The sequence below is a fragment of the Pezoporus flaviventris genome, unplaced genomic scaffold, assembly GCF_033815535.1.
Source record: "Pezoporus flaviventris isolate CSIRO_AGI_PZ_B2104156 unplaced genomic scaffold, CSIRO_AGI_Pfla_v1 ptg000038l, whole genome shotgun sequence".
Classification (NCBI taxonomy): Eukaryota; Metazoa; Chordata; class Aves; order Psittaciformes; family Psittacidae; genus Pezoporus; species Pezoporus flaviventris.
In genome coordinates, this window is record NW_026892586.1 from 414,795 (window position 1) to 426,803 (window position 12,009).

Consider the following 12,009-nt stretch of genomic DNA (forward strand, 5'->3'; position numbering starts at 1 on the left):
AAAATCTTTGCCCTCTGGCCAGTCCATGATGACTTCTAGAATGCCTGGACGACTGAGATTTCCTATTCGAGTTCGTTGTGTAATTAGTGCAGCCCATTTACTCCATGTAGCATCAGTTGCATGATGTGTAGAGGAGACCCTGCCTTTGAACATCCAGCCCAGCACAGGCAACTGGGGTGCCAGGAGGAGCTGTGCTTCAGTGCCAATCACTTCCGAAGCAGCTCGAACCCCTTCATAGGCTGCCAGTATCTCTTTCTCAGTTGGGGTATAGCTGGCCTCAGATCCTTTATATCCCCAACTCCAAAAGCCGAGGGGTCGACCTCGAGTCTCCCCTGGAGCTTTCTGCCAGAGGCTCCAGGTAGGACCGTTCTCCCCAGCTGCAGTGTACAGTACACTTTTTACATTTGGCCCGGTCCGGACTGGTCCAAGGGCTACTGCATGAACTATCTCACGTTTAATTTTCTCAAAGGCTTGTTGCTGCTCAGGGCCCCATTCAAAATCATTATTCTTCCGGGTCACATGATAGAGAGGGCTTACTATCGAACTGTAATTTTGGCTGTGCATTCTCCAGAACCCCACAGCACCCAAGAAAGCTTGCATTTCTTTCTTATTAGTTGGTGGAGACATTGCTGTTATCTTGTTGATCACATCTGTGGGGATCTGTCTATGTCCATCTTGCCATTTTATTCCCAAAAATTGAATCTCCTGTGCAGGTCCCTTGACCTTACTCCGTTTTATGGCAAAACCGGCTTTCAGCAGGATTTGGATTATTTTCCTCCCTTTCTCAAAGACTTCTTCTGCTGTATCGCCCCACACAATAATGTCATCAATGTATTGCAGGTGTTCTGGAGCTTGCCCCTGTTCCAGTGCAGTCTGGATCAGTCCATGGCAAATGGTAGGGCTGTGTTTCCACCCCTGGGGCAGTCGGTTCCAAGTGAACTGGACACCCCTCCAAGTAAAAGCAAACTGTGGCCTGCACTCTGCTGCCACAGGAATTGAGAAAAATGCATTGGCAATATCAATCGTGGCATACCGCTTGGCTGCCTTTGACTCTAGTTCATACTGAAGTTCTAGCATGTCCGGTACGGCAGCACTCAATGGTGGTGTGACTTCATTCAGGCCACGATAGTCTACTGTTAGTCTCCATTCTTTCGCACTGGCCATATGGGGCTATTAAAGGGTGAGCGGGTCCTGCTGATCACCCCCTGACTCTCCAGTCTACGGATCAGCTGATGGATGGGAATCAGGGAGTCTCGGTTGGTGCGATATTGCCGCCTGTGCACTGTTGTGGTTGCAATTGGCACTTGTTGTTCTTCAACTTTCAGCAACCCCACAGCAGAGGGATCTTCTGAGAGACCAGGCAAGGTGGACAGCTGCTCAATTTCCTCAGTCTCCAAAGCAGCAATACCAAAAGCCCACCGGTACCCTTTTGGGTCTTTGAAGTACCCTCTCTTGAGGTAGTCTATGCCGAGGAAGCATGGAGCCTCTGGACCAGTCACAATAGGGTGCTTTTGCCATTCCCTCCCAGTCAGGCTGATTTCAGCCTCCAGTACAGTCAACTCTTGGGATCCTCCTGTTACTCCAGAAATATAGATGGGTTCCACCCCTTGACAGCTTGATGGCATCAGGGTACACTGTGCACCAGTATCTACTAGAGCCTTATACTTCTGTGGGACTGATGTGCCAGGCCATCTGATCCACACAGTCCAGTAAATCCGATTGTCCCCTACCTCCACCTGGCTGGAGGCAGGGCCCCTCTAATGGTCGTCACAGTGTTGGACACTTAAGTCGTGGTGAAAGGAATTATTCTTCGTTATCACAGGAGCTGGAGTAAAATCAGCTCTTCCATGCTGGAAACTGCAATGGGAAACTGCTCACCAGAGACTGAAGCCGTAGCTCTCCTGGGACGATTAGTCTTGGCCCTTGCTCCCCTCTTCAGTTCACTCACCCGTTCCTCCAAAGCTGAAGTAGGTTTTCCATCCCACTTTGTCATGTCTTCTCCGTGATCCAGCAGGTAAAACCATAGGGTACCCCGTGGTGTATACCTCCTGTATCTCCCCTCTTGAACAATAGGACGTCTTTTGTTAATAGCTGAGACATGTGTTGGTGCACGTGAGGAGCTGGATAAATCAGATAGATCATCCCTCAATTGTTCGAGGTCCTGGGACATTTCTTTCACAGCTGAGATGATGGAAGGGGTGAGATTGTCTTCAAACTCTCGGAGTTTATGAACCATTTCATCCACTGTTAGTGGTACTATGTCATTCCAGGTTACTGTTGCCAATGAATGGGCATATGATGACGGTGCATTCCGTGTAAGTTTTCGCCGCATGGGTCGTGTACATTCAACTTCATCTGGATCTATGGGTGTATCCCCGTTATTCGGCTTGATGTGATAGATCATCTCTACGATGGCCGATTCCCTCAGAGACTGGATGCCTTTGTCTATAGTAGTCCACTTGGCCGAACGACTCGTAACATCGTCCTTGTACGGAAACCTTTCTTTCACAGCTGCCAAGAGCCGCCTCCAAAGGCTGAGGGACTTTTTCTCTCTTGCAATTGCTTTGTCAATTCCCCCTTCTCTAGCAAGTGATCCCAGCTGCTTGGCTTCTGTACCTTCTAGTTCGTGACCATCGGCCCCATTGTCCCAGCATCGGAGTAACCAGGTGATGATGTGCTCCCCTGGTTGACGAGTAAAATCTTTTTGCATATTCCGCAGCTCGGTTGAGGTCCGAGGTCGAGAAGTTACCTCTTCTTCTTCTTCTTCGTCATGTGATGATGACTCCTGATGACATTACTTAGCAACAACTGAAAACTTCGGCTTCACCAACACCGTTCTCATGCTGGAAGTCAAAACACAGCACTGCACCAGCTACCACAAAGGAAAAAACATGACTGCTACTGCTGAACCCAGAACAGCAAGCCAGACTTCTCTCTTCATAGAGGGGATCAATCGGTCAGGTAAGGCTGATCAGTTGTGGCCTGAAAGTTTTGATGAGGGGTTTGTTTGGTATTAGCAGTTGTTTCCTTCTAAAAAAAACTTCTAACATGGCTTGTATGAGATTAAACTTGCAGAGCAACATAATGTTGTCTTTTTGCAGGGATACCTCAGGTGACTTTAGTGGTGTTTGGTAATTCAAAAGGAAATTAAGTTTAGGGAAAGGGAAGCTAGTCCTGCTTCCCTATGCGTACATGCATATGCCAGCACCACTAAACAAAAAAGAAAACAAAGCAGGCTATTCTCTTATTTGTATTGAGTACTTGAGTGTTTTCTGGAGCAGAAACATTTTCCTGTTTTTTGAGGGAGTAGGTTGATTGTTTTACAAACAAGAGCATCATGGTCTGATTTTAATTCATAATCTATATTATGAACTTTCAGTCAGATTTTGTTACAGCTTTTTTTTGAGTGACATAGGATGTCCCTTGGTTGAAGGAACTGGGGGGGGGGGGGGTGTGTCTGGAGAAGAGAAGGCTCAGGGGGACCTTATCACTCTCTACAGATATCTGAAAGGCGGCTGTAGTGATGTGGCGGTTAGTCTTGATACAGAGGTTTAGTTAACATACAGGGGGCTTGTACAGGGGGGTTAAAAGAATTCTGCTTGCTTAACAAAAGTTCTGCTTGCTCAGCAAACACCTATCATGCTTACTGATTAAAACCAGCTGTGCAGTTTGAACTTTGACCAGACTTACGATTAAAACCAGCTTTTGCCTCCCTCTCCACAAAGCCAGCCAGAAAATCTTTGTGTTCGAATGGGAAAACCCTAAGAGTTGGCACAAAACCCAGCTCACACAGACGGGGATTGCCTTGGGGATACTAGCACAGGACTTGGGCCTGTATCGGCAAGCAGTTTCCTATTTTTCTAAGCAATTGAACTCTGCGGCCAAAGGACGGCCTGGGTGCCTTAGAGCCCTTGTGGCAGTCATGCTAAATATCCAAGAAGCTCGCAAATTTACCCTGGGCCAGAAAATGACAGTGCTAGTGTCCCATACAGTGTCTGCAGTACTGGAAGTAAAAGGTGAGCATTGGCTTTCCCCTCAAAGGTTCCTGAAATATCAAGCCATCATGGTGGAACAAGATGATGTAGAGATAGTGGTAACTAACATTGTCAACCCAGCTTCTTTCCTCAGCAGAAACGAAGGAGAACCTGTACATCATGATTGCCTGGAAACCATTGAGGCTACATATTCCATCCATCCAGACCTGAAAGATACTCCTTTGGACAATGTAGAAACCTGGTTTACTGACGGAAGCAGCTATGTTGTCAGTGGAAAACGACATGCTGGATATGCAGTCACCACCTGCAGAGAAGTAATAGAATCTGGACTTTTACCAACAAACACTTCTGCACAAAAGGCAGAACTGATCGCACTAACTAGAGCTCTGGAACTAGCAAAAGGAAAAAATATAAACATCTATACAGACTCATAATACATGTTTGGAGTTGTGCATGCACATGGAGACATTTGGAAAGAAAGAGGACTGTTGAACTTGCAAGGAAAAAACATTAAACACGCACAAGAAATTGTGAGACTGTTGGAAGCGGTCCAACTGACTGAGAAGGTAGCAATCATGCACATTACGGCACACCAAAAGGTGAGCTCAGAGCTGGAAGAAGGGAATGAGTTTGCGGACAGAGAGGCAAAAGCAGCAGCAAGGGGTGAAGTAATTAGTGAAGGAGTCCTAATTTCTGATGGGAACATCTCCCTGGAAGGTAAGACAAATTATAATAAGGAGGATCAAAAATTAATTACAGATCAAGATGGAGTAGTCAATGAGGATGGGTGGGCTCACACACCACAAGGGAGAATAATTGTTCCCTCATCATTGTTATGGTCCCTAGTGAGGAATGAACATCAAAAAAACACATTGGGGAGTGGATGCCTTGCATAAATATTTGATAAACAAAATTATGGCTAGAAACTTATATGCCACCATTCAACAAGTAACTCACCAATGTGATCTCTGCCTTCAAACAAATCCCCAAAATACTCCTAAACCCAAAGAGGGCCAAATTGGTAGAGGTAATGGATCAGGACAGCAGTGGCAGATTGATTTTACGGAACTGCCAAGAAAAGGGGGGTATAGACATTTGTTGGTATTAACAGATACCTTTTCAGGGTGGCCAGAAGCCTTTCCAACTAGAAGTGCAAAAGCCCAAGAAGTAACAAAGAAATTGTTACAGGAAATAATACCATGGTACAGAGTCCCAGCCACTATATCTTCAGACAGGGGAGCACATTTAATTTTAAATGTGGTACAGCAAATTAGCAAATATTTGTGTACTGATTGGCAACTTCATACCCCCTATCATCCTCAGTCGAGCGCTCAAGTGGAGAAAATTAATCATTTGATCAAACAAAAAATTGTGAAACTAGGCCAAGAGGCAAGTCTACCTTGGCCCCAGGCACTCCCACTGGCCCTGCTGAGAATTCGGACTAAACCAAGAACACAAGAAGGGTTGAGCCCCTTCAAAATTTTATATGGCAGACTATATAGGGTTCAACAAGGAACATCTCCCCAAGCGGGAGAAGAGATCATGGGCACCAATATAACTGAATTAGGGAAACAACTTAGAAAAACTGAAAAATACATGGCTGGAACTTGGAGCAGGGGATTGAATAGTCCAGTACATAATATACAACCTGGATATTATGTGTACGTAAAGTCTTTCAAACCTGCAGGAGAAGAAGACCTTGAACCAAGATGGAAAGGACCATTCCAGATGTTACTCACGACTTTCACGGCTATTAAAATTAAGGAGCAGAATGCCTGGATTCATCATACTCGAATAAAGAAAGCTCCAGGAGCCCCTTGGAAAGTCACACCGGGCCACAATGAACTGAAAGTAAAGCTTACGCGAACAAGATAAGTGTACCATGAGTGCAACACTCAGAAATTTCTGGAGTGGAATTACTCTATATGTGATAACCATGTGCTTAGAAGGAGAGGGGATTACCGAATCAGATGTACACGAACTATTAAAACAACCTCTACCCCTAGACATAATGGTCCTTCATGGAGACCAAACAGAATATGCCTTTAGCCTTACATCAGCTGACAAAAGGATATTCTGGGAGAGAGCAAAGGCAGCAGGAGACCGGATGACATACTCCTCAAATAGTAAGGTCTGGGGAAACATGGGAGAAAAAATTGAAGTGAGATGCCAATTCTTTGACTTTTCTAGTGAAAATCCACATGATCCCCAGTAACCAACCCTAATTCTAGGGGATGGCACCCGACGTGGAGAAGTGACCTGTGATAGTGAAAAACAACCCAAAAATAGCTGTTGGTATAATTTTACATTGACCCAATCAGCGAACATAATTTGTGCTTGGCAAGATAAAGATAATTCAAAAGGGATCGAATTCATTTTTTTTATAGATATTGGACCTCCCACAACAACCCCCCCTAAGAGTATTGTGTCTGAACCCACTATTACAACTGTTATGCCACCCGAACATAAACTTTATGAAATTGGTCCATATGTAATAAGAAATACGGGCCAACAACAACTGATATTTAACCCAGAATGGTCTCTCAAACGTGTTGAATTATTAATGCAAGCCAATATCTCTGAAATTCAGCCAGCCTGTTCTCCTTTCCTAAAGACATCCTTTGAAGGCTGGACAATATGGTCACAAAGACAAGCACCCCTCAAAGGTAGAAAGTGGAGGGATTTGACTGGGATGTTAGGAATGGGACTGGGGGTCCTAAATGGAATCGATTCAGAAGGACTAATGGATAAACTGGCCACTGCAACCAGTGACTTGACAAAACTCCAACAACCCCTACAGTCTTCTCTACTAGCATTAGGAACTAGCCAGTGGCAAGTTTCAGAAGTGTTAACAAAATGGAAAAAGGTTGAGGAACAGGACCAAAGTTTGATAATAGATGCGCTTGACATGGCCCAGGACAATGTATACAATGGCCCTTAATTGTATACAAGCACAATTGTGGATGCAATCAGTAGCCGCCTTAATTATAAGGGAAGGAAGTGAAAGGGTTTTTCCTGTTGAGTTCCAAAAAGCTGTTTGGGATAATGATAATGATCTCGAAAGAAAGCTCCAATCTTGGTGGACCCTAGTAAATTTCACCTATGATCCTACTATACAAACATGGTTACAGCATTTGTGCTCACTATACATAATGCCACAATTTACACTATCCACCCCATTATTGCATTAGGGTTGAATCATGAGGGAACAATACTTTGCACCTCTGAACATAGGTTGTGGGCCCTGGCTCAGGAGGAAAATGAGAAGTGGCAGACTATAAATTTACAGTCTTGTATTACACGAGAAGAACAGGGATTCATTTGTGAGGGTAACACAATTGATGCTAAGGACATATGTCTTGATATAGAACAAGGCATTTGTCATTTTGAAGTTCATCCAGATATTATTCAAAAAACTGTGCTTGTATATATTGGCCAAGGCTGCATATGTTAACAAACTGCTTGTGCTTTTGTCAACATGATAGAATCATAGAATCATAGAATTGTTAGGGTTGGAAAGGACCTTAAGATCATCTAGTTCCAGCCCCCCTGCCATGGGCAGGGACACCTTACGCTAAATCATATCACCCAAGGCCTTGAACACTGCTAGGGATGCAGCATTCACAACCTCCCTGGGCAACCTATTCCAGTGCCTCACCACCCTAACAGGAAAGAATTTCCTTCTTATATCCAACCTAAACTTCCCGTTTGAGATTTAACCCGTTACCCCTTGTCCTGTCACTACAGTCTCTAATGAAGAGTCCCTCTCCAGCATCCCTATAGGCCCCCTTCAGACACTGGAAGGCTGCTATGAGGTCTCCACAAAGCCTTCTCTTCTCCAGGCTGAACAGCCCAAATTTCCTCAACCTGTCTTCATACGGGAGGTGCTCCAGTCCTCTGATTATCCTCGTGGCCCTTCTCTGGACTTGTTCCAACAGTTCCATGTTCTTTTTATGTTGAGGACACCAGAACTGCACACAGTACTCCAGGTGAGGTCTCACAAGAGCAGAGTAGAGGGGCAGGATCACCTCCTTTGACCTGCTGGTCACGCTCCTTTTGATGCAGCCCAGGATAGGGTTCGCTTTCTGGGCTGCAAGCGCACACTGCCGGCTCATGTTCATTTTCTCATCAACCAACACCCCCAAGTCCTTCTCCACAGGGCTGCTCTGAATCTTTTCTCTGCCCAACCTGTAGCTGTGCCTGAGATTGCTCCGACCCAGGTGTAGGACCTTGCACTTGGCATGGTTAAACCTCATGAGGTTGGCATCAGCCCACCTCACAAGTGTGTCAAGTTCCCTCTGGATGGCATTCCTTCCCTCCAGGGTATCAACCGAACCACACAGCTTGGTGTCATCGGCAAACTTGCTGAGGGCGCACTCAATCCCACTGTCCATGTCAGCGACAAAGATGTCCAAACAGGCCAGGAGCGTGGCGAACAGAGCGGGTTGAGGCAGTTTGCGCGGCAGTTTGCACGGGCAGGAGAGCGGGATGGTGAGCACTTGTCGTATGATCAGGGCCCGGTCTGGGAGCTCTGCTCTGGCTGCCCCGGTGGTGGCCAGCATAGGCACCCAGACAGAGCCGATGAGAGGGGAGGCTGCAGTGCAGAGCTCTGAGTGTAGAAAGTGCCTGCACTGGTCTCCTGAGGGGAGGGTGCACAATGGGCAGGGCTGCACTCGGTGCTCCCTGGTGGAGGTGCTCCTGCAGCAGCTGGCTGAGCTGCGGGATACTGTTAATAGACTGCGAGATGTCAGGGAAGCTGAGAGGAAGCAGGAATGCTTGCTCCACGCCCAAACTGTCCAGTGGCCTCGAGCTTCACCTCTACCTCATGAAGGAAAGAAAGAGGCCGTTAACCCGGGAAGCTGGGAATTAGTGACAAAAAAAAAAAAGAAGGAAAAGGACAATCAAAAGTGAGGGGCTTCCCCCTAAATCCCCTGTCTCCATGCAGAACAGCTTTGCTGTCCTGCAGGGGGCTAATGAGGAAGCGCACTCGAGCCAGAAACAACCGGCTGAGGCTCTGCTAAAGATCTCTACTGGTGCTGCTAGGAAAAAGCGGCGGGTCGTAGTAGTAGGGGACTCTACACTAAAAGGGACAGAAGCACTTGTCCGCCGGCCAGACCCCGTCTCAAGGGAGGTGTGTTGCCTACTGGGGGCACGGATCAGGGATGTGGCAGAAAGGCTGCCTGCTCTAGTAAATCCCACGGATTATTACCCACTCCTGGTGATACATGTGGGTGCTAGGGACATAGATAGTAGCAGCCTGGGGAACATAAAGGACTACAGAGCCATGGGAGAGGTGGTTAGGGGCTCTGGAGCTCAGGTGGTCTTTTCATCAATTCTCCAGGGTACAGGGGAGGACCTAAAAAAAGCTAGGAGGATTAGCCAGGTTAATAAATGGTTAAAAGGGTGGTGTCATAGTCAGGGGTTTGGGTGTCTTGAACATGGGACCCAAGCTTGTAGGCCAGGTCTACTGGGGGCTGGTAGAGCTGCTCTGATAAAGAAGGGAAAGAACAGTTTTGGTAGGAGGCTTGCCAGACAGGTCAAGGAGGCTTTAAACTAGATGTGTTGGGGGAGGGGAGCATCATTCCATTCCAACACACCCAGTCAGTTGCCAGAACCTATAATAAATGCCTGGAGCAATGTAGAGATATCCCAGCTGCTCCAGCCAATGAGCCGGCTTCATTTGGAGCTCGGCTCAGATGCCTCTATACAAATGCCCGTAGCATGGGGAACAAACAAGAGGAATTAGAGATGTGGGCACATCTACAGGGGTATGATATAATAGGCATTGCAGAAACATGGTGGGATGGCTCCTATGACTGGAGTGTTGGAATGGAAGGTTACAGGCTCTTTAGGAAGGACAGGCCTAGCGGGCGGGGAGGGGGAGTTGCCCTTTATGTTAGGGATAGGCTGGAGAATATGCAACTCTGTCTGGGAACAGGTGAGCAGTCCACAGAGAGTTTGTGGGTCAGGGTTAAAGGGAATATAGCTATGGGAGACATTACTGTGGGCATCTGTTACAGACCGCCTGATCAAGGAGAACCTGTGGATGAAGCACTCTATAGACAGATAGGAAAAGCTTCACACTCTCAGGCCCTTGTTCGCATGGGTGACTTCAACCACCCTGACATCTGTTGGAAGGACGGTATAGCCTGACACAAGCAATCCAGGAGGTTCCTCGATTGTGTAGAAGACAACTTCCTTCTGCAAGTAATAGAGGAGCTGACAAGGAGAGGTGCCATGCTTGACCTCCTGCTCACCAACAGGGAAAGGCTCGTTGGAAATGTGATGCTCCAGGGCAGCCTTGGATGCAGCGATCATGAGATGCTCGAATTTGAGATCCTCAGGACAGTGAGAAGAGCGTGCAGCAAGCTCACTGCCCTGGACTTCAAAAGAGCAGACTTTGGCCTCTTCAGGAACCTGCTTCGGAAGGTTCCATGGGATACAGCCCTAGAGGGCAGAGGGGCCCAAGACTGTTGGTTGATATTCAAGGATCACCTGCTGCAAGCTCAGGAGTGTTGCATCCCAACCAGAAGGAAGTGCAGCAGGAGGGCCAGGAGACCTCCTTGGATGGATAAGGAGCTCCTGAGGAAAATTCAATTGAAAAAAGAGGCTTATAAAAGGTGGAAGCAAGGACGGGTGGCATGGGAAGAGTACAGGGATATTGTCCGAGAAGCTAGGGACCAGGTTAGGAAAGCTAAGGCTCATTTAGAATTAAACGTAGCTAGAAATATTAAAGATAACAGGAAGGGATTCTACAGGTACATAGCAAATAAAAAACAGACTAGGGAGAATGTAGGCCCCCTCAGGAAGCTCTCGGGAGAATTAGCTACACAGGATTTGGAGAAGGCTGAGGTTCTGAATGACTTCTTTGCCTCAGTCTTCACTGCCAAAGGCTCTGACTGCACCACCCAAGTCTTGGAAGGCAGATGCACGGACTGTGAGAATGAAGACCTTGTGCCCACTGTAGGAGAGGAACTGGTTTGAGATCAGGGTTGGTGCCGCTGCTTCAGGCTCCGCCCCGTGTGAGTCAGCTGCTGGTGTCAGCTGAGCTGCCGGCTCCTGGGCAGGTCCTGTCAAGGACTTGAGGCTCCCTCCGTGGCTCTTGTCGCTCTGAGTTGGGGCTCCTGGACGCTGATCTCCCCCCCGCTCCGGTGTTGAAGGTGTCCTCTCTCGAGCTACTCACCTCAGCAATTGACCAAGATAGACGATAACTAAATCGTAGCTGCTAAGAACCGTTCTAATTTGTGTATTTGCAACTTTATTAAGATTGTTGGATGTGACTACGTATTCAGCACCAGTTGTATCCCACTAACTGATAAAATCCAATTACACAATGTACCACAAGCTATCACCTGCCCCCATTGGAATGAACCTTACGCTGGTGAGGCAATTAACAAAACATCCTGCCCTGATAAACATAATGAAAGAGGTCCAGGAAAACGGAAAGAAAACTTTAATTACAGTTCATCATGACACAGAAGAAATATGCAAAGTTTTATTAAGGGTAGAACAAGATACAAGCCACCATTGGTGGGATGTACTTTTCGGATGGTCACCAACTGCAACTGGTGTACTGAATACGTTGTGTCACCCTATTTTTGCTTTTTTTAATATTAGTTAGTATTAGTTTCGTATTGTCTATTGGATTATTTGTTTGGAACTGGCAAATGTTACAGCGCATAATGGGTTTGACTTCTCTGTTAAACACACATGGTAAAGCACTGAGAGACACCTTCCGCAAGGAACTTGTCTGAAGAGTAAAGGAATTTACTCACTTTATAGAAAAGGGGGGACTGATACAGAGGTTTAGTTAATATACAGGGGGCTTGTACAGGGGGGTTAAAAGAATTATGCTTGCTTAACAAAAGTTCTGCTTGCTCAGCAAACACCTATCATGCTTACTGATTAAAACCAGCTGTGTGGTTTGAACTTTGACCAGACTTATGATTAAAACCAGCTTCGCAATTTGCACTTTGACCAGATTCCTAGAGAGCATGCATGACGGCTAGAGGTA